General features: G+C 36.0%; 1 protein-coding gene across 5 annotated transcripts in view; it reads left to right on the top strand.

Moving 5' to 3' along the window:
• Positions 1-22,932, top strand: part of LOC109568457 (uncharacterized) — a 40,264-nt gene extending 17,332 nt beyond the window's left edge. For 3 of the 5 annotated variants that reach the window (XR_011570612.1, XR_011570613.1, XR_011570614.1), the window contains 2 exons: positions 15,927-16,083; positions 22,521-22,932. The gene's annotated coding sequence lies outside the window, so the exon portion shown is untranslated. Of the gene's footprint in view, positions 1-15,926; positions 16,084-18,474; positions 18,591-21,460; positions 21,684-22,520 lie in introns of all 5 variants that reach the window. The other 2 variants (XR_011570615.1, XR_002182253.2) reach the window with 2 other exon arrangements.
• The last annotated feature ends 274 nt before the right edge of the window (positions 22,933-23,206 follow it).

Here is a 23,206-nt window from a genome sequence, read left to right as displayed (position 1 = left end):
TGCTGTGGCAATTTTGTTCATATGTGATCTTTCTTTGGAATTATTTTCAAAGTCAACCGTCCTTAGACCTTATTTTCATCTCCACAAAGCATTAAGTTTTGCTTCTTTGTAAAATATTTCTTCATAACATATCTTAGTTTAATTCACTTTTAGCAAAAGAAACACCCAAGCTCAATCTGGAGACCTCTTTCCAATATAATTTAGCTGGACCTTTTCTTAGTAAGGTTTTTCTGGTTTTCATTTTCACTTCATATTCTCAAATAAAAGATCCTTTGTTGTCTACCATTTGATTGGACTTAATGAAAAACACTCCATTTTAACTTAACAGTATTTCCTTTTGAATTTATTATATTTAAGAACACTGTCAAAAATCAAACATTTAATCTCAGGTTTTTATATTTCAAAATATATTACTATCACATGGCTCGGTGAGGTGATGTAAAACATATACTGAAAAGATTTCAAAAAGAAAAGCAAAAGTGAAAAAAAAAGAGAAAACCCCGTCTTCATTTTAATATGAAACTAAATACTATGGCTAATGTGGAGACTGGGTACAGCAGCTGACTGTAAAGTCGAACATGTGACAGGGTGCCAACAGCGGAATTGTGCAGTATTGACTAAATGAGGTTCACTGATTTGTATTGAGGCTAATATCTTCTTTAAACAATTCCGTGTAAATTGTGCGTATAAAGTCATTGGAAGCTATTTCTCAGGACAGCCTCGCTGGCTAGCTACCTGCTGGAGTGAGGAAGATAATCAATAGGAAGAAATAGAGCCGAGCATGAGCCTGGGAAGCTTCAGAGCAGTTAATGCTGATAAAAGTAGATGATGTCAATATTTGGGAATAGCACAACTCTAGGATAATAGACAAAAGAGAAGTGCATATGTTGTAGGGTGTTCAAACAGGGGCAAAATTAAAAGCCTAAGTGGCAGATGATGCCCAGGGCTGCAAAAGACATTATTTATTATAGGTATTGCTAAATTTCTCTTGAAATCCAAACAGAGGGAGACAGTCTATGAAAAAGATACCTAACTTTTCTCAGAAGCTAAAATACCCATTTCCATTTCAATGGTCAGTAGGTTTCTGCTCCTGATTAGTCTTGGATAAAGTGTCCTCCAAACATTTGGCAGATATATATTTTTACATATGTAATACTACATGGCTCAGGAATAAATAGTATTTTTTGGATTCTCTAAGTTGCTCCTAAGATATAGCAAATAAAATAACTTATAAAAGATAAAATGAAAATAGGCTGTCAATCAAAGGGTGATACCAGAGAAATAAATGAACCTAATATCTTTTGCATACATTTCTGATTATAGCAGACACCTTCTTTTTTAAAGGTAGTAGACTTATTGGAAGTGAGGTAATGGTATATTTTTACTAATTTAATACTGAAAATCAGTTTTCCTCTTGCTGTCAGGTGATGAAATTTTGTTATTCTGTGCTGATCTTTCTGCTGATGTATTATGACATAGTCTGTCAACATGAACAGATATGTGAAAGGAGATTGGGTGACTGAGACATACAACCTGCATAGAACTCTTCTTGAATTTTAAGCATGTTATCATGTTTGGGTACAACAAGTAAGATTATGCTTGCTTTAAGATGCTGTATTTTTTATATAATTTAAGCCCAAGCAAAACAGGTGGACTGTGTGACAAGGCTTTCAACATTAGAGTGAGCTCAACCCAAAACACATATTTCAGAATACCTTTTAAAAATCCCTTTCACATAATAAGTTGATTCCTTTCAGAAAAACAAAAGACCATTTGCAAAATATAACTTTCTCGTCAAAGAGGAGGAATCCATTCATGCACATGTGATTATCAACTATAGCTATTTTCTCCTAAATTAAACAATTCCACAACTGTTCCATGCTTTTATTGTCACAGATGTTTTTATTGTTTGGTGTTAGATATATATCAAGTACATGATTCTGAAGTTAGGTGAAATAGCTAAGCTTTGATAGTTTTCATTTAACATCAAAAAACAAGAAATGCTACTAGAAAAGTAAATGTATTTATCTGGGACCTAATATTTTAAACATTATTTCTACCCCAAAATACAGGAATAAATAAATTTTACCCTTGTAATTCATTTTATGCTTTTATTTTAGGAATAACTATTTGTTTTGAAAATAATTTTTATTTTTATTTTGCTAAATCATACATTGGAGTTAATGTTTCAATGAAAATGATCTTATACTCCAAATATATAATCTTTGTAAGCTTTCCCACAAATACAATTTGCTTTAAAAAATTGCTAGCATGTTGTCATACATCTTCTCTTTTCATCTTAAATACAGAGAAATAAAAGATCTTTGGTCATTCTTGAATTCTAAAGAAGGCTTCGTTTCAAATAAAGTATGAATTTTGATTTAGACACACAGAAAAAAAATCTTTTAAGATCTATACTTCAACTAATTTGTTAATCTTGTGCCACTTTTAGCATTTGTCACACATATAGGCCAGGAAATTGGCTCCATCTCATTCTAGCTCTGTATTGAATTAAAAACCTCCACTGCAAAGAAGAGCATGATGTGGGGAAAGAATAAATTTAGTTCTTTCTTTAGTAATGCACATATATTTCCATACATTTCACATCCTAAGGGAGACTATGAATGCATTCAATAAATACAAAACTATAAACTGTAATTCCAGAAAGGGAAAGGTTTAAACATTTTTTTCTGACTTTAATATACCATTTTAAGTTTGAAAACTGAAAATGAAATCATTTCATTTTTTTATTTTACTTTTTTTTTTTAGTAGACACGTTCAGTATTAGAAATAAATCTAAAATAATGGATCTTAGTTGTCCCTTCCTCTTGGTTAATATTAGCAGTTTTTAGATCAAAGCAAATAAAACATCAGCAGTGACAAACTGAGAAAAATGTTTTATACTAGTTGAGTCTATGTTTGCATTCAATCCACCAAAGTCCACCCTGGCTAATTTAGTAGACATTATATGCAAACCATTTATGTACAGACATTAAAAAGGAGTGTCCATTTCTATTTCGTGTTGCTAGGCTGACAGAAAAAGGTAATTTTCCATAGAGTATGATAATAATGGATAGATTTGAAGCACGATGGGTACATTTCTAGGAAGACTTTGTTAAAAATGAAACATGCACCACAGGTGAGGGAGATTACTAACTCTGATATAGACTCGCCGAAGGTGTAGTTCACTCTGTTCAAGTATTTGAATCTGTGACTGTGGTCTGAGGAGACAGTGCTGTGTGGTAGATTTATGATGGTCTCACGGAAACAGAGCTAGCAAAGATTATGGCATACTTGTTTAGAAAAACGGTGAACTGAAGGTTCCTGATTTATACTGACATATATCTCGATGAAACCAAGGTTTGCAAATTGCCTTGAGAAGTCATCTTTTTTTAAGTGCTTGATAGGTCCCTAAATGTACATTATCTATTTTAAAGCATCATCAAGAATGCTGATACAGTATTTGTAAGAATTTTCTCTTAGATCTTGAGGTTAAAAAATATTTTTATTTATCTATTTCTATTTCTTAAATACCTTCAAAGTTGATATCCAGTAATAATCATGTCAGTTAAAGAAACACACTCCAAAATAGTTAAAAACTAAAAAGGCCAGTATTATGAAGAATTCTGAAAAATTTCACAGTATGCCTGCATATTAGTTAAGAGATTCAAAATCTTTAAGGTTTTTGTTTTTTCACATTTACATTTTTACTCAAGGATAAAGAAATAGCCTGAAAAGAAAGGGTTTGAATTGGTCCACTTAAAATCCATCGCTCCCTGGCTCCTTCCTGTTTTAAGCGTTTAATCAACATGGTCTTCGTTTGAAGAATGTGGCTGTTTCTCTCTTCTTTTGTGAGGCTAGTGAAGGTACTCCCTGACTAAATTCAGGACTGAAATTGTGAGTTTATATGCTCATCGATTTTTTTTTTTTTTTTTTTTGTATGGGAAGTCTTATCTGTGTGTGATTAGAATGGACAGAATGCATGACACAAACTTGTAATCATTCTGCTATGCATGTACAATTCCTGAGAATGTTATTCCTTCCTTGCCACCCCTTTGTATTTTTATAATAGTCCACAGTGTTACTATTTATATTTAGGAGAAACACAAATTCTTTTCTCAGATCCCATGATACCAATTTAGATGCTCCTACTTAATCTGAGAAATTAATATTTGGGAAAAGACAAGAGGATTTTGCAATTAAATAACACAGCCTTGAAATCTTTGAAATCACAACCCCTTTAAAATCCTCATTCTATTGGTGCCATTATCCTTGTTTTTTACAGCTTTAGGAGTTTGGATGCTTAATGCTGGTATTGTGTGAAGTGGGTGTTCCTGGAAGTCACACTTATGAATTATTGTGTGCCCCAACTGCTTCCAGGCATAAAATTTCTCTAACAGACAGCAGCTGACAGACTGGGAGAATCTGGCTCCAAGTGTCAGATAACGTCTAACTGTAATGTAAGTTTTGAACGTATCTTTTGGGTCTCCTTTCTTAAGAATTCAGTAAAAATGAATGGAATATATAGGAAGCCTAACCTCTTTAGCACAACTCAGCATCTCAGGATACCAATTTTTTTATGGTAAAAAAACCCACATAACATAAGATGTACCCTCTTATCAAATTTTTTTAAGTGTCCAGTATTCAACTATAGGCACAATATTTTACAGCCAATTTCTAGATTTTTTTAATCTTACATAACTGAAACTTTTTACCCAACCCCTCATGTCCATGCTCCCGAAGCCTCTGGCAACCATTTTATTCTGTTTTTATTAATTGGACCATGTAGATCTCTCACTTAAGTGGAATCATGCGACATTTGTCTTTCTGTGACCACCTTACTTCACCTAGCATGATGTCCACGAAAGGCATCAGGATACCTTTTTGGTTTAGCCTTATTCTCTCTTCCTTTGGAGGATCACAGAGAACCGGCTCAGCTGGAATGTTCCACATGGACTAGAACAGCACACTTACTAGGAGGCCGTGGTGGGGGAGGGGTCAGAACGGAAAGACTGAGGAATTCTTATAGCAAACAGGTACAGTGAGACTCGTGGCCACCATTTTCGTCATCGCTGACAGTTGGGAAACTCAGTGAATGTTAATTGAGTGTGCATTGTATGATAAGGGCTTCACTTACATTGTCACTTTCATCCACTCAGGTCCTCACTGAGGTAGATGTAGTTATTATCCCCACTTCGTAGATGAAAGAAATTGAAGCAGAGGGGTGAAGTCACTTGGCCAAGTTGATAGAGCACAGGAGTACTAGAGATGAGATTCAGTGTCCCCCTGGAACCCTGTCATGCTGCTTCTCTAGAAGTCCCTTAGTAAAACCTGGTCTTTTTTTGTTTAAATGAAACTGAGTAAGAATATAGTCTGTATCAATGGAGGAGAAACAGCTCTTCCTTCTTTTCTTTCTCCTCACTAAGAAACAAGGAGAAAGCATCCTTTGCCAAAGTCTGCTGGCTTTGTCTAACTATTTTGTTCTGAAGCAGGGTAAACATATCAGAGTTAGATATACATCCCAGGATACAGATAGCAGACTGTTCAATGTGGCAGCTTTAATCTCTGAGGCTTCTCCAGTGATACCGTGTCCAGATCCCAGCCGTGCTCAGTGGTCTGAATTTACTGATGGGTTTGTAAAAGATGTACAAATTTAGTAAAATCCAAGTATTCCATGTAAAAGGATCTGGTTTGAATTACATGTTTTGGCGACATTATCACATGGATGGTGCTCTGCTTTCCACAACTGTATTCTCTGATTGTGGCTGTTGTATTTACATACTATTATATAAGATCAAGTATAAATCTATGGTTCAGTGGGAGAATTTATTAGTTTTTACTCCTTAGATAGACAGGATTTCATGCTTAACTTTCTATGTTGTCATCAGTGATTGCTTTTATTATTAGTTCTGCTGCATTCAGTTTTGTTCAAAAAGACATTTGCTAAAAATTACTTTTCTTTACTCATAAGAGTTGCAGGTGATGTGAAAATTGGCGATACCTATTACAGGTGTATACCCTGCTGAAGTAATATGAGTAGTTTACTTCCTTAAAAATTATAGTGTTTATATGTATAGAGAATGCTTTGCCAATAGTAGGTGCTCAGTAAGTGTTAAACAAGAAAATGCATATTTGCTTTGATCAAAATTTGATTTAAAAGGACTGATCTCAACATTGGTTATTCAGATTTGTTAAAGATTACTTTGTTTTTCCCCTCATAGGCTGCCATGAAAATGGGGATCTAAGAAAATACAGTGTTCTAGCACCTCTAATGATGCAAACAGAAAATGTCAGAGGTACACAATTATTATTCAGCAAACAATAGAATAAAATACATTAGAGTGGAAACATTGGAGCCAGTGAAAAGAAAGTTAGAACTCTAGCTCTAATTAATATGGTGTTGTGATCCTAGACCAGTTATCAGTCTCTTCAGACCAAGTTTGCCTTTTCTACAAAGTGGGTATTATAATAACAGGGAGGGACCCCTTAAGAAATGGCTTTTAAATATTCTGTGGAATAGCACAGTCTGGCCTTGTGTAAATACTCAGTAAACTTTATGTGTCGCTATTCATTTGTAGGACGTTTTGATGGCTTTAAGTTTTTATAGGTTTTCTATTTGAAAAGTTCTATTTTTAGTATGTTATAGTAAGGAGTGATCTTTCAAATCAAAAACTGTTTTCTTCCGAGGATTCTCTTAAGAATCAAAGCAGACTCCAAATCAAGAGGAAAATTTTTAAAAACAGAGATGTAATTCAGAATATTATGATTCTGTAAACTTGTTGACTTCAAAACATGAAACTTGAAAAATTTGGTTTTATATGTGGTAGAAATAACCTATAAACCATATTTTAAATTAACTACATTTTTCTTTCATAGTTGGCATCTGATTCAGATTTTTGAACAGGGATGTGGTTACAATGGTGAATGAGATATTGTATATTTAAAAATCTTGTAGCTCTATGGTATATTTAATGACCAAAATTATGATGTAAGACCATTCAGGTAAATATTAATTCCATGAGACTAATTTAAGAGCAAAAAGTTAGAATGTGATGTATATTGTGGGCTCCCAAGAATGCCGTGTTTTTTACAATGTTCTGAAGCTGTGTATCTGTCACTGTTGTGTATGTATACATGAATGTGGGTGCCTATGTGTTCATGAACTGAGAAAACAAAAATTTTAAAAGTCCTTGTTTTATTTCATCTTTCATTGCCTTGTTTGTAGGAAAAGAAATAGCGTTTTCTTCTCTCACCCTTAAGTGAAGAATCTATTTCCCTGAAGGGAAATTACATGCATGCATAAATGGTCAGACAAGGCTTGTGTAACACAATCGTGTAAGCTGTGAAGGTGTTATAAATAGCAAAATTTCTTCAGCAGAAGTAGTGATATTTATGATAAGTTTTCCACATTCCTTCATTTTTAAGTTTTCTGCTTTGTTTCAAAGTCTTCTAGGCAGTACCATACATATATATATATATATTTTTTTTTTGAGAAAGAATGGTAAAGCTCTATCCTTTTATCACTGACAGGAATAACGAATATCCCATCTCTCCCTGTCCTTTGACTTGGGTGACTTGTGCCCTCGTGTGTGACCGAAAGGCGCCCTTTCTGTTGACAGCTACAAGCAAAGTGGAGATGCTTTGTCGGACTGTATGCACAGTCCAAATAAACCAGGATGTTCAGAACGATTTGGGCAGCAAAAGTGTAGCTTCACGAAGTGCAGTATAGCCATCTTGCTGGACACTTAGACAAAACAGACAAAAGGACAGAGATGGAGCATTCCTAAATGTTCAACCATATTTCATTCATAGATGAAATGAATTAGATGATTTAGGATTTTTTCTAACTGCTAGAGACAAAAACGTTTCTTGTATTAGATTGCTGGAATTAAGTCGAATTTTCAGAGTCTAGAAGCTGTATTTGGTAAGTTTTCTCTTTCCAAGAAAGATATTAGGCATTATTTTCCATTCTGTGCTGTGCTGTGCTTAGTCACTCATCGTGTCTGACTCTTTGCGACCCCGTGGACCTACCAGGCACCTCTGACCATGGAGCTTCTCCAGTCAAGTATACTGGAGTGGGTTGCCATGGCCTCCCCCAGGGGATCTTCCCAACCCAGGGATTGAACCCAGGTCTCTCACAATGTGGGAGGATTTTTTACCATCTGAGCCACCAAGGAAGTCCAAATTTTCCATTCTAATTTGGTATCAACGTTAAAAGCTTGTCTGAATGCCATCTGTTATCACAGGTATCATCAGATGGAAATCTCATTCTTGAGCTTAACTCTTATATTCTGTAAGCCAGGACAAGTGGGAACCAAATAGTAATACCTCTATAAGGCGGACTGCCTCACCCCAGATGGTTGCTCTGTAAATGTAACCTCATGATAGAATGAAGATAGTATATTTTCCAAATCTTTTGCAAATCATTTGTTCTTAACCGAAAAGCCCAAGATTAAGAGAATCTGCCTGCAATACAGGAGATGCTAGAGATGTGGGTTTGATCCCTGGATCAAGAAGATCCCCTGGAGCAGAAAATGGCAACCCACTCCAGTACTCTTGCCTGGAGAATCCCATGGACAGAGGAGCCTGGTGGCCTACAGTCCATAAGGTCTCAAAGAGTCAGACATTACTGAGAGACTGACCACATACACATACACAAACCAAGAAGCCCAAGATTAAAGAATGCCTAAATGCCAATAAGAGAAAGGAATATAAAGAGATAAAGAATGTGAGCAAAGCTTTGTTACTCTATTTAGTCTTTTCATTAGCAATTTACTCAATCATATAACTAATATATCTTGGGTCCTCACAATGTGTTTGAAGAAGAGGCACTGTAGAACTAGAGATACAGAGCATGAACAAGACTGGAAGCTCTACCTATTAAATAGGAGTGAGATGAACATTTAATTCTAGAACAATGTAACGTAGCTGGCAAAGTTTCTTAGCAGGGCTAAATTCAGCATTGCAAGTAGATAAATAGACATTGTATCAGAAGAATATTTCCATCCTGTTGTAGAATTGTTATTAATTTTATGGCTAGATGCATTCTAACTCTTCATATTATTAAAGTTTTAGATGGATTCTGAACTTTTGCTGTTATAGACAGTATTATTGTTTTGAAACCTGAAGATTGCCTCAATATCCTATAATACAGACATAAGGAAATAAGACGTGGCTTGGAGGTACATGGCATGGAAGTATTAGGGCTCCCCTGCTAGCTCAGTTGGTAAAGAATCTGCCTGCAATGCAGGAGACTCTGGTTTGATTCCTGGGTTGGGAAGATCCCCTGGAGAAGGGATCAGCTACCCACTCCAGTATTCTTATGCTTCCCTTGTGGCTCAGCTGGTAAAGAATCTGCCTGCAATACAGGAGACCTGGGTTTGATACCTGGGTTGGAAAGATCCCCTGGAGAAGAGAAAGGCTACTCACTCCAGTATCCTGGCCTAGAGACTTTGCAAAGAGTAGGAGAAGGCAATGGCACCCCACTCCAGCACTCTTGCCTGGAAAATCCCATGGACGGAGGAGCCTGGTGGGCCGCAGTCCATGGGGTCACTAAGAGTCAGACACGACTGAGTGACTTCACTTTCACTTTGCACTTTCATGCGTTGGAGAAGGAAATCGCAACCCACTCCAGTGTTCTTGCCTGGAGAATCCCAGGGACGGGGGAGCCTGGTGGGCTGCCGTCTATGGGGTCACACAGAGTTGGACACGACTGAAGCGACTTAGCAGCAGCAGCAGCAGGACTCGACTAAGTGACTTTCACTTTGGGCTTCCCTGGTAGCTCAGATGGTAAAGTATCTGTCTGCAGTGAGGGAGACCTGGGTTCAATCCCTGGGTTGGGAAGATCCCCTGGAGAAGGAAATGGCAAACTCACTCCACTTACCCTTTTTCATGGAAGTACAATAGAGGATTATGCAATAGTAAAATGATTCTTGCCAACAGTCTTTAATAATTCTAAAATGAAAAAGCAAAGCAAAAACTGAATTACATGTACACATAGATATATTAAGAGCTCAACTTTGTATATGTATGAAACTATCAAGGAAATTTTATCAAACAATTATTATGGTTAATTTTGTATATGGGGTTATAGGTAATTAGTAATGCTTTTTCTTTTTATTCTTTGCTTTTTTAAAGTTTTTCTCTAAAGACTATGCATTTTTTTAGAACCAGAGAACACCCATATGCTTAAAGTTTCAAGTGATCTGATTTTCAATCAAAAGTAAATGATTTAAAGTTTTGAAAGGTATATCTGTTTTTTCTGGTTGATTTTTATCAACTTAAAAAGGTACCAAGAATATGAATAATACTAACATTAAGCCAAAATAAGCTTTTAAAAAATCCCCTGCTTTAATAAGTAAAAATATCTCACTGCTATTTTAGTTTGAATTTCTTTGGTTAGAATATATCATGATTATTTTTCTTTAATTTTTAATTTCTAAAAGGTATTTACTTTTGTCTGAATTACAAACAATATCATTTGTCTATATTTCTTATTTTTTCCCTTTATAAGAATGTTTTATATTATATTAACACTTGCTATAAATATTCCCTGTTCTCTGCATTTAAAAAAATTTTAAACTGTTACTCTTCAGAAGGCAATGGCAACCCACTCCAGTACTCTTGCCTGGAAAATCCCATGGACGGAGGAGCCTGGTGGGCTGCAGTTCATGGGGTCGCTGAGGGTTGGACACGACTGAGCGACTTCACTTTCACTTTTCACTTTCATGCATTGGAGGAGGAAATGGCAACCCACTCCAGTGTTCTTGCCTGGAGAATCCCAGGGACGGGAGCCTGGTGGGCTGCCGTCTATGGGGTTGCACAGAGTCGGACAGGACTGAAGTGACTTAGCAGCAGCAGTAGCAGCAGCAGTTTTAAATGGTCAAATTTGTTAATATAGTCCATTGTGATTTTATTTATAATATCACATTAAAAAATTTTGGTCCTTCAGAGTTTATAAATATTAAATTATGTTTGGTAGTTTTGTAATTGCTTGACTAATTTCCTATAGTTTTTAACTGAACATTTTAAGTTAGCATTTACAGATTTTGTTTGTTGTATTGGCCTACATTTTTTTCTGAATGCTAATAAATGATCCCAACACCCTTATTTACATATTTAATGAAACTTCCTATAATTATATATGTATATATTTATATTCACATACATATAAATATATAGAATATGTATATGAAAATGTATGTTAGTATTATTTAATTTTTTTAGTTTGTATATTGTATAGAAGTTTGTACACCTATCTCAAATGGAATTGTATTTTAATTAGCCTTGATTTAATCTTTTTAACATTTTAAAAATATTTTAAACCTTGCTTTAATCTTGATGAATTGTAATAGTTTATATGTTTGTATATACTTACTCTCTTCTTCATACATTTTAAAATATTCTTGCCTCTTTTCTAGATTAATCTTGCTATCAATTTCTGTCATGTTCTAAGAAAAAGATCTATTTGAGGTTATTTAGGATTGAGAATTCTATTAAATGTACAAATTAATTTAGAAAATTAAATAAATAATTATGAACAATAGTTTATCTGAACTCAATTGAATTTTCTGACTCCTTCTGACATGAGAGACTAATAATTCCTACAGAAGCATGAATGGAAGCACAATCTTCAAACTTCTGTTATCTTTTCCTTTTTCCTTAAAAGTTTGTAAGAAGCAATTGTCCTCTACAAACAGAACAAAACTTACCTTCTTTGTGTTGTTAATGGTTACCAATGAATATTCCACAACTCATGGGAGTACTTCCTGAAAACATTAAAATACTTAACCAATTAAAGATTACTTAGATTAACAAACATCTCGAGGAGAAAGCATTAAACAGAAAAGTCCTTATCTCCTGAACAATTATGACATAGATTTTCTAAGGCCTGAAATTTCAGAATAAGGGTTTTTATAAAAAAGGAACAATAAATCTGGATCACAGGTCAATTGTGGAAAAAACAAGTCTAATTTGAATCATGAGTTTAGAAGTTTGACTATCAGAGGAACCAGAGTGCCTGTAGAGAGAGGTCTGGGAAGGGTTGTTAGCCCGTATCATTTTCTGTTGCAATTTTGTAGGAACACAAGCGTTTGTAGGCTGCTGCTGCTGCTGCTGCTAAGTCGCTTCAGCCGTGTCCGACTCTGTGCGACCCCAGAGACGGCAGCCTACCAGGCTCCCGTCCCTGGGATTCTCCAGGCAAGAACACTGGAGTAGGTTGCCATTTCCTTCTCCAATGCATGAAAGTGAAAAGTCAAAGTGAAGTTGCTCAGTCGTGTCCGACTCTTAGCGACCCCATGGACTGCAGCCCTCCAGGATCCTCGGTCCATGGGATTTTCCAGGCAAGAGTACTGGAGTGGGGTGCCATTGCCTTCTCCTATAGGTGCTTATATTTGAGCCATGATACTAGTTCATGCCTGATTTCCAGGTTTTTTTTTACTTCCAGTTAAGATCTCTGCTATTCACTGGCCTATATCTTAGCTCCAACCTACCTTTTGAGACCATCTTATCAGATCCATAGTTATTAGCATCTTTCCCCTTATCTTTCATATGCCACCCATATACTTTGCACCAAGTTGCATATATTATATGAAGAAAGTGAAAGTGCTAGTTGCTCAGTCGTGTCCAACTCTTTCGACCCCATGGACTGTAGCCCACCAGGCTTCTCTGTCCATGGAATTCTCCAGGCAAGAATACCGGAGTGGGTTGCCATTCCCTTCTCCAGGGGTCTTCCCGACCCAGAGATGGAATCCAGGTCTCCTGCCTTGCAGACAGATTCTTCATCACCTGAGCCATTTTAATTACTCTCCCAAACAAATCTAAAGAGTACGGATTATTCTGGATTGTCACCTAATTTTTACTAGTACTATTTTTTCCCCATATCCCTAAGAACTTGCAGTTTTGTTGTGCATAGACCACTTCCCAGATGACCCCTACAGCACCATGAAACCTTAGAATCTGCATTCCCTTATTTAGATTCCACCTGCTGGCATTGCCAACTGACCGATTCACTGAGCTGTGAATGAACTGGATGTTCTCTCCATGGTCAACACCTAGATCTCAATCAGTTGTCTCTTAACCATCGCCCCCGCCCCCGATCTGTTAATAGTCTGCTATCTTATCTGGTGTTGTCTGTCTATCCATTTGCCATCCTTTTTTATTTAATGTGTTGTCAAGGAGAGGCAAAAGAATTCTAATTTTAATCCTTGCAAAGACCCATAAGGAGGCAGTCCTTAGATTCAGAGTTGATAGTAATAGTGAAAAATTTGACCCTTTATTAATGCTCAGTAGCTATTCTTGGCCAAAATGACTATTAGTCAGACACACACAGGTTTTTTCTATGTGCCTATGAACTTAGCTGGATACAGTTTCAATACATTACAGTGGGCTGAAGGCCCTCAGTGGATAACCCCCAGTGGATGTTATCAAGGGCACGCCATTAAGGAGGGAGGAGAAGAAAGCTGAACAGCAGGGGAAAGAATACTAGACTTTGAGTAAGAGACTATGATTTAATTTTTGGCTATCTTATGTATTAGTTGAGTGCCTGGAAAGTTTATTAAACATTCTGAGTCTTTGTTTCTTTATGTATAAAATATGGATTATGTTATCAACATAAGGTTCAACAAAACAGTATATAGGAAAGACGGAATTCTGGCACACAGTTGGAGATTTGATCTATTGGAAAATAAGATAGCATGTTCAATGAGACAATTGATGAGACTGACTGAAGAATTTATTTACAAATGAACAGGACTAACAGAAACTGAGAAGCAGGGAGCTGTTACTTAGCCCAAAAAGAGCAAGGGGAGCCAGGAGTTACTGGAATGTGGAAAAAGAGTTCTACCCACAGAAGAAGGCTAGCTGTGAAGGATGTCTGGCTTGAGTAAATAAGCAGCAACTTCATGCTTATAGTATCACTGGTTAAATTAAGTGGTCTTTCTACCTTTAACAAATGTAGCTCTTTTGATGCAAACTAACTCTGGTGTCAAATTTAGAGATTAACTCAGTAAATCTTTCTAGAGAGTTATCAGGAAAAATGATTAGCAAGAAGTACAACTACCAGAAAAAAATGGGAGGTAGGCAGTGGGAGAACAGAAATATACTTTGAACCAAGGAAAGGACCTGAGAGACAGTTTCTGTCCTTCTGATTAACAAAAGGTAACCTGCATAATTTTTACTGAGATATTTATTGGTGATGAAATTTTTGAAAGTGGAAGTGTTAGTCGCTCAGTTTTGTCTGACTCGTTGCGACCCCATAGACTGCAGCCCTCCAGGCTTCTCTGTCCATGGAATTCTCCAGGCAAGAATACTGGAGTGGGTAGCCATTTCTTTCTCCAGGGGATCTTCCCCACCCAGGGATCGAAACTGGATCTCCTGCATTGCAGGCAGATACTTTATCATCTGAGCCATCAAATTATTGACTTATCCTCAAGTCTCATCCTCACCATGTGGGTTTAAATGTTTCAAGTGGATTGAGTCAATTGAAGCTCATATGAATATTTCCTGATAGGAGATCCACATGGTTGTGTTGTAAGTTGTATGAAGTTCTGTGCAGATTTCAACATTATTGTATACACACGAAGAGAAATTAAAAAACAGAAACATATAATCCAATGGTACAACTCCTACAGTTAGTTTGGAATACTTACCCCTAACTAAGAGTAAATAGACTTCCCTGGTGGCTCAGATGGTAAAGCGTCTATCTACAATGTGGGAGACCTGGGTTTGATCCCTGGGTCAGGAAGATCCCCTGGAGAAGGAAATGGCAATCCACTCCAGTACTATTGCCTGGAAAATCCCATGCACAGAGGAGCTTGGGAGGCTACGATCCATGGGGTTGCAAAGAGTTGGACACGACTGAGCGAGTAAATAGGATCATACTGGACTGATTTTACTGATTGCTTTAACCCGGAGGAACTGATCAATATTAGAAGAGGCCCTGTTTTTCTTGCCTTCAGACTTTTTCCTATTTTACTCATTTAAATTAATCCCACTGTTGTGCTGTCAGTTGGGCGTGGGTGGAGTGGGGATGGTTTATTTGTCCTGAGAAACAAAATAAGTGGTTGCTGATGCTACTTGACAGCATCTCTGTGTGGGCGGTGGGGATAATGATCTGACGTATGGATGTGAACAAGTGTTTCCTTAATTGTCCATCCAGGTGGTACTCTCTGAATGTTCCCAGATTTTATGTTTTTGATCACCTAAACCATGTAAAATGAAAATGTCACAAGCGAGGAATTGGACAGCAGTCAGTTGTTAATATGCTGGCTCCACAGTTTCAATATTTATCCATACTTGAAAAGAGGAAAGGAGGAGAATAGAGAAACTGAGATTTGTTATAAGCTAATGAGTGTAACAGGGCTTCCCTGGTGGCTCAGCGGTCATGAATCCGTCCGCCAGTGCAGGAGATGAGGGTTCAGTCCCTGGGACAGGAAGATCTCCTGGAGAAGGAAATGGCAACCCACTCCCATATCTTTGCCTGCAAGATGGCATGGACAGGGGAGCCTGGCGGGCTGTGGTCCATGGAGTCACAAAAGAGTTGGATATGATTTATCGACTAAACAACAGTTGAAAGTAACAAGAACTGAATCCTGGGCAAGGAGCTGAATAGGTAGTAGCAACTGAGTGACAATTGTCCCACCAACCAAAATGGGACAATTGCAATGAAAGGAAGAGAAAGAGAGTACAAAAGAAACATTAGTACAATAAGTACATTAACCTTAAAGGTGGTGGTGGAAATGCATGGGTTCTAAATATAATCTAAATAATGGATCAACATTTGACAGGTTTTTTTTGAGACTGAGGATTTATATTTAATTTCTACTCTTTATGTGTTTGTTGTAATAAGACAATATTTACATTCTACTTCAAAAAATAAACCAAATGTAGATACTGTTTTGTCTTATGCTCTTTGACTTTATTCACAGCAAAAAATGATAACATCATTTTTATGTGACTCATATGCAAAATGAAATACATTCATCTATGAGATCGGCTGATGGGAAATAAAATCAGATATTTTACTTCTAACTCCATCAAGCAAAAGAAAAATCAGTTGTGATTCCAAGAAGAGATGAACTCTTGGTAAGGAAATATTTGTTTTACAATTTTCAGAAAGAATTATCAAATAACATACTGTAAAAAAGTCGAATGCCTAAGCATATTCTTTGTTTGTTTTAAATGAAACCATAAATGGTACATGAGGGAACACAGTAACATTTGAGGAAGAGGCAATTGCATGAATATTTAAATTTCTTCCTGTGTTCCTGTGTTCCTAAAAAATAAAATTCAGGTGTCATGGAAAAACACCTCTCATCCTTTGAGCTTTACATTAGTAAGCTGTCAACTCCTTGAAGAAAAGAAAGATAGTTTAGCTTATGCTTTCATGTGTTTTTTGAACTTACTTGATCATGTTGGTTTTAAATTCATATATAGATGGAGCCTTGGATCCTTTGCTGTTTATTTTAATTTCTAGATTTAAATTCTGTAATCTAAAAGTGACAACTTATAATGGTCTTTTTAAAGTAAATTTCAATTTTCCTGGTACAAGCATATTTTTTGACAAGATGGCATTGAATCTGTATAAGTTTAATTGTCACAATTGTTTGGTCAAATATTTGATTTGGGGATTCGTCAGTGAGATGAAGTCAGCCACAAGAACTTTATATGAAACTGATTTCATAGAAAGATGCTGCTTCCGTTTGCTTCTTCTAGTCAACGGAAGGGTGAAATCTTGTCTTTCAAGCATTGGGAGGCAAGATGAAAATATCAGTACTGCTCTCTGAAATGCTAAATGGTTGCATGTTAGATATTGTAGATATAGCCTCTTTATATGTCCTTACAGAAAGGTTTACTTTGGATGGCAAGTCTGAGAACTCAACATCATTGCGTATAAGGTTAAAAAAGGTAAACCGCAGAGTGAGATTTAGAATTTCTGCCTGTAGTGCTTTAGATGGATAATTGAAATCATTAACATAGAAGTTCCTTACATTTTCTTTGGGCTCAGAGGTTTTTGTAAACTGGTTTTCAAGAAAGAGGTAAGACCTGAAGAAGGAAAAATACAATACATTGTTTAGCATGCATGTTTGACACTCAAGTTTATTGATAGGTTCTGCCTTTTATAAGATGAATACTATGACAAATGACAGAGAAGAGATTGTGCGTCACTATCTCTGTTCTATCTATGTACTGCCAGTGGGCAAAGATTTCTCATTTCATACATCATTTACAACTTCCTACAGTAATTTTACACAGCTCATATCCTTGGTACAAGGCATAGCAATTATCTATACATATATATGCATGCAGGCATACTGAATATGAAAACCATGTGCTTCTAAAAGAGTTCCAAAGTTCACACACTCCAACAAAGAAAAGTTGCTAAGAGCCCATAAGTTGTTCAATTAAAAAACTTTTCTATTTTAACTTATGCCCCAGTGTTTACCTCTGAAACAGATTGGCTCAAGAGGTCTTCTTTTCAAGTACTATTTGTAAGAGTGAAATATTTTCAGTTTTCCTAATTGCTTTTGTATTCCAAAAGTTGAAAAAACATATTTTTTTCTATCTACTTTTGGTCTTTTGCCTCTAAGTAGAATAAGAAAAACAAAATATTGTGTTTTGAAATAGGTTAAAAAATCCCCCAAAAGGTACAGGTTTATAGTTTTAAATGTGAGTGAACATAAAAGTTTGACAGTGTTTGGTTATTTTGGACTTTCTAAAATTATTTTAAGTTATCATAGTTCATCTAATACAGAACATGTAACTTTTAGAGATATTCTGAATTGCTAGGTTGATACATAATTTATCATATTCATAAGTAATTCTGAGTGTCTTTCATGCATTATCAATAATCTGTAATCAGTTTTTATTTTTCAATTTCTAATTTTTTTCAAATTTCATTGTATGTGTTTAGAACAATGAATGACAATTAGATAGCTTCTTTCAAAAGCACAGAAAGCAACAATTCAGATTCAGCAAATACAGTGAATCCCACTATTTATCAGTGAATAATAAAGTTTATCTCTTTTCAAAATTATTCATTATGTTGACACGATATTCCTGTTGCTCCACAACCATGATTTCTTAAGACACTTCTTTTCTTTTGGGAAATTGTTGCTTAAGAGTCTCTTGTATTAATATTTCCTGGTACTCAGAATGCATCTGAAAGCATAAATCTATATGTAGAAGTTAAGGTTTCTATATTTAGGTCCTTGTACTCTAAGAGAAGACAGGGACATATAATTGGTATATTCTACTTTTGTGGCTGTTTTAGTTACTAATTTTGAAAAGTATATAAGAAATTAGAGGTCCCCGCTCATGGCAACCACTACAGTCTTCTTGCCTAAAAAGTCCCATGGACAGAGGAGCCTGGCGGGCTACAGTCCATGGGATTGCAACGAGTCAGACATGACTTAGTGACTGAGTGTGCGCGCACACACACACACACACACACACATGTGTTCTCATTCGTTTCAGGAGAAGAAATTTCCAGTGCTGTTCTGTCACTCATCAGTTTTGGTCTCTCTCTGAACTTCAATATCTTTATCTACAAAATGATGCAAACTGGGTGATTTTAAATTTTCTTAATATAGGTGAGATACTTTTTTATTTTTATTAGCCATGTTATATGTTTGAAAGCAAAATAACCTGAAAATTTTAAGTGTATAAAACGAAGGCTTTTTAAGTTCAGGATTGTTTTAATGGCCACTGTATTTAACTTCATTTGCTATAATCCTAGTAACATTATGGTCAAATAGTAACTGTGGAAATGGTGCCATTTTATCTTAGTTTTACAGATAGTCACATTAAATGGCTGATTCTTGTTGATGTTTGACAGAAAGCAACAAAATTCTGTATAGCAATTATCCTTCAATTAAAAAATAAATAGTTTTAAAAAATAAGCTAGCATTTTTATAAACACTCAAATCTATATATGTGTTTTTCATAGCTGGTTGGTGACTTATTACTAGGCATTATAGAATGCCTGAATAACTGAGATAAAGTACATGCATTCAAGCGTGATTTAGAGTTTTTAAAAAGGAAAACATAGTCAAAAGCAGTTCTTTTAATGAACTTAAACACAGAAATGATTGTTAAAAAGCCAACAGATGAAATCTTTACAGCATCGATCCTGAAGTAACAAGAGGAACTATAATAGCATCATACATACCACATAGGTAGAGAACAAACATTAGGGAAGGAGAGGGTAGGACTAACTGAGAGAGTGGCATTGACATATATACACTATCATGTGTAAAATAGATAACTAGTGGGAAGTTGCTAAATAACACAGGGAGGCCAGCCTGGTTCTCTGTGATGACCTAGAGGGGTGAGATGTGAGAAGGGAGGGAGGGGATATATATAATTATGACTGATTCATATTATTGTAATGCAGAAACCACCACAACATTTTAAAGCAATTATCCACAAATTAAAAAAAAATTAAAATCACATGCAAAAAGAAAATTTCTAGAGAAGTAACTTCTTTTCTAAACTTGAGATTCCAACCAAAGCTATTTTTGACTGCAACACTATCTCTATATACACACAAATAAAATAAGTGGAATTGTCAGGCAATAAACTTTTTTTTAAAGTTGCAATCGTATTAATACATAATCATGTGTCACTTCTTCCTTGTTGATGTTATACTAAAGATATTTTATCATTCTTTTATTTAACAGATATATTGGAGTCCTCCTATTACATAAAAAGTAACTAAACCTTACTTAAACTTCTAAATTTAGTGTCATGGACTTGTCATTAAAAGGGTGACTATGTATGTTAATTTTTATTGTTGCATAAGAAATTGCCTTAAAGTAGTGGCTTAAAACAATAGGTATTTGTTACCTGAAAATTTCTGTGCATCAGGAGTCTAAACACAGATTAGTTGTGTTCTCTAAAAACAAGGCTTTATTCAAGATGGAGTTCTCATCTAAATATTCAACCAGGGAAGGATCCATTTGCAAATTCACTTAGTTTTGGTCACTGCCATAATTCATGTCCTGTGGTCATAGGACCAAGGGCCTCATTTTCCTACTGGCTGACAGTTGGATGTCCTTGCAGGTTATTGGTTGCAAGCTTCTCTCAATTCCTAGAAGCCACTGTCAATTTCTTACCACATGAGCCTTCCAACACGACTGCTTGTTTCATCAAAGCCAGAAAGACCAAGAGAGACTCCTGCAAAATGGGATCTGTGATCGTACAAGCATAATCACATACATGCAATTATGCATATTTCTTCACCTTTGTTATATTCTATTGATTAATAGCAAGTCACACATCTCATCCATACTCAAGGAAAAGGAGTCCGACAAGGCCATGGACATCAAGAGGTAGAGGTAATTGGGGGCTTCCCAGGTGGTACCAGTGGTAAAGAACATGCCTGCCAATGTAAGAGACACAGGTTCAATCCTTGGGTCAGGAAGATTTCATGGAAGAGGGCATGGCAGCCCACTCCAATATCAGACGCTTTGAGTCTGTCTGCCATACATAGCTTTACTATGTAAAGCTAATAATCTAGGTATGAGCAATTAATTTGCAAATAAATACATGAACAAAAATAAAAACAGTAGGGTGTAGTTCATATATTGTGTTTGTGGTCAGTTGTGTCCAACTCTTTGCAGGCCCATGAACGATAGCCCACCAGACTCTTCTGTCTATGGAATTTTCCAGGCAAGAATACTGGAACAGGTTGCTATTGCCTACTCCAGGGGATCTTCCTGACCCAGGGATTGAACCTCTTGCACTTCCTTCATTGACAGGCAGATTCTTTCCCACTAGTGCCACCTGGAAAGCCCATTTCAAATATTCTTGCCTGTAAATTAGGAAATTTGGCCTTGTACACCATTCAGTAACCTGTTATACCCCTCTGGACCTATAAGGGACTGAATTCACACATAAAAATGGAGAGGCTTCGACTGGAATGATCAATAAAATCCTTTTCAGTTCTAAACTTCTACAAGGTCTAGAATATTTGGCATACATAGCATTATTCAATGAACTAGATATTTATTTAGACACTTTACTTTTCTTAATGGCTTATATCAAAAAGGCCAAATCTATTGAGATTTCAACTTAATTTTAATGCATTTTTGAATGTTTACTCTAAACAGGTCATGGGAAGTAGTAAAAATAATGATTAAGAAGATAAGCTTAAGATTTAGATGCTTGAGTTCAAATCCTCGGTTCTTCCTCTCATCCACTGAGTGACATTGGGCAAAATATTTAATCTCTCCTCATTGATAACATGAAATGATAATACTACCTAACTTATAATATTGTCACCTCACAAATATTAATTATTATACTTCATAATATTAGCTGTTATAGATTTTATTATAATTACAATATGATGTGTCATTCATGTTAGGCAAGGAAAATAAATGCCAGGTGAATAATAAAGTTTGTCTGCCTTGAAGGAATGCACAGAAATGGTCCTTTATTGAAATATTTTCTATTCTAGGTAGAATTTTGCTGTTATATAGTTGCTAAGTCCTGTCCAACTCTTTGCAACCCCATGGACTGTAGCCCACCAAGCTCCTCTGTCCGTGAGTTTCTCAGTCTGGAGGAAATTGGAGTGGGTTGCTATTTCCTTCTCCAAGGGGATCTTCCTGACCCAGGGATCGAACCTGTGTCTCCCGCATTGGCAGGTGGATTCTTTACCACTGAGCCACCAGGAAGCCCTGGTAGGAAATGTCATGATAAAAATATTTTATTTCCCTTGAGATTTATCAGAAAATAGTTAAAATTCTTGTTTAATATGTTAAGTATGACTATATTAATAATTGAGTAATATCTGTTGGATTTTATCCAACCTTCTCAGAAAGAATTAACTAGGGCAAGATTTTTTTTAGTATAAAAATACTATCTGCCTTATGAAATGTTCATTTTGATTCCATATATTCTGTTCTTTTGTGAGCAAGTTTCTAGGTACAACACTTCATGGTTATTAATAAATGGGCCATACATAAATTATGCATTAAGAAAAAGTGAAAGGCAAAAGCACTGAGCATCCCTTTTGCTAGTTAGGGGAAACAGTTTTACTATCTGACACTGAAGACAAGACAGTCAGTGTAATTTATTAGAATTACAAGCAGCCAGATTCATACCCCGCCTCATCTTTCAAATTCTCTTTTGTTCTCTACACAGAAAAATCACATGGAGTGAGAAATAACCATGAAGGGATAGCTATTTTGATCTGCAAGAGAATCCTTAACTACACACATTTTCTGAAAGTATTTTTATCACCTGGTCTTGGGTTTTCAGTCTTTGAACTTCTCCTATGACATAGGGACAAACTCAAAAGACCAAAAACTGCAATTCAGATACTTAAAAACTCCAGTAAAAGTGAACATCTTTGCTATTTCATGAACACATTATATGAATGGAATGAAGCAAGGCAAATATTGATGTGTTTTATGGATATGTGGATGCCTTTTGAGGGAATTGACTAATGAGGGATGGTTAAAAGGCAGAGCTACTGATAAATCGCTCTTTACTTTTTTTTTCTTTTGGCCATATAGCACAGCCTGTGAGATCCTAGTTCCCCAAGCAGAAACTGGACTGGACCAAGGACTGAACTCTCGCCCTCTGCAGTGAAAGTGCATAGTCTTGACTACTGGACTGCCAGGGAATTCCCTTTGTTTGTTTTAACTATAAGGAGAGATCAAAGGAGTTGAGAAGAGAAATCCTAGCGAATAGCTGCAGTCTCAGTTGGTAAAAGTCATGCCAAGTCTTTTTGCATATGATCCACAATCTGAAATTGTCTTTTTTCTTTATTTCCTTCTTTGTTTTATCTCCCTATTTAGAATATTGGATCCATGATGGCTAGGATCTTGTATGTTCTTTTCATCACTTGAATCCATTTCCTACAACTGTGTAAGACCATGGTAGATACTCAATAAAAACTTGCTCAATGAATGCATGAGGAATCGATATTTGGATTCTAGTTTTCCATGCAACAAAGTGGTTGAGAGGCCTTACAATGATCATTTACCTCTTGCAGGATCAATTTCTTTACCTTTAAAATGATGAAGTAGACTGGATGGCTAATGTTTCTTGTGGCACTAATGGTCACTGATGGCATGCATGTTCAAGGGTTTGTATGAAAACCAAGTCATATTTTTACAGGAAACTTCACTTATGTAACAGATTGCATTTGACAGATCTTTTTTTTTTTATTCTGAAACTTGAATCCAAGATGAAATTA

This window comes from Bos indicus, chromosome 14 (genome assembly GCF_029378745.1).
Source record: "Bos indicus isolate NIAB-ARS_2022 breed Sahiwal x Tharparkar chromosome 14, NIAB-ARS_B.indTharparkar_mat_pri_1.0, whole genome shotgun sequence".
Lineage (NCBI taxonomy): Eukaryota > Metazoa > Chordata > Mammalia > Artiodactyla > Bovidae > Bos > Bos indicus.
The sequence above is the reverse complement of the archived record's forward strand: the minus strand, read 5'-3'. Positions and strand labels throughout refer to the sequence as shown.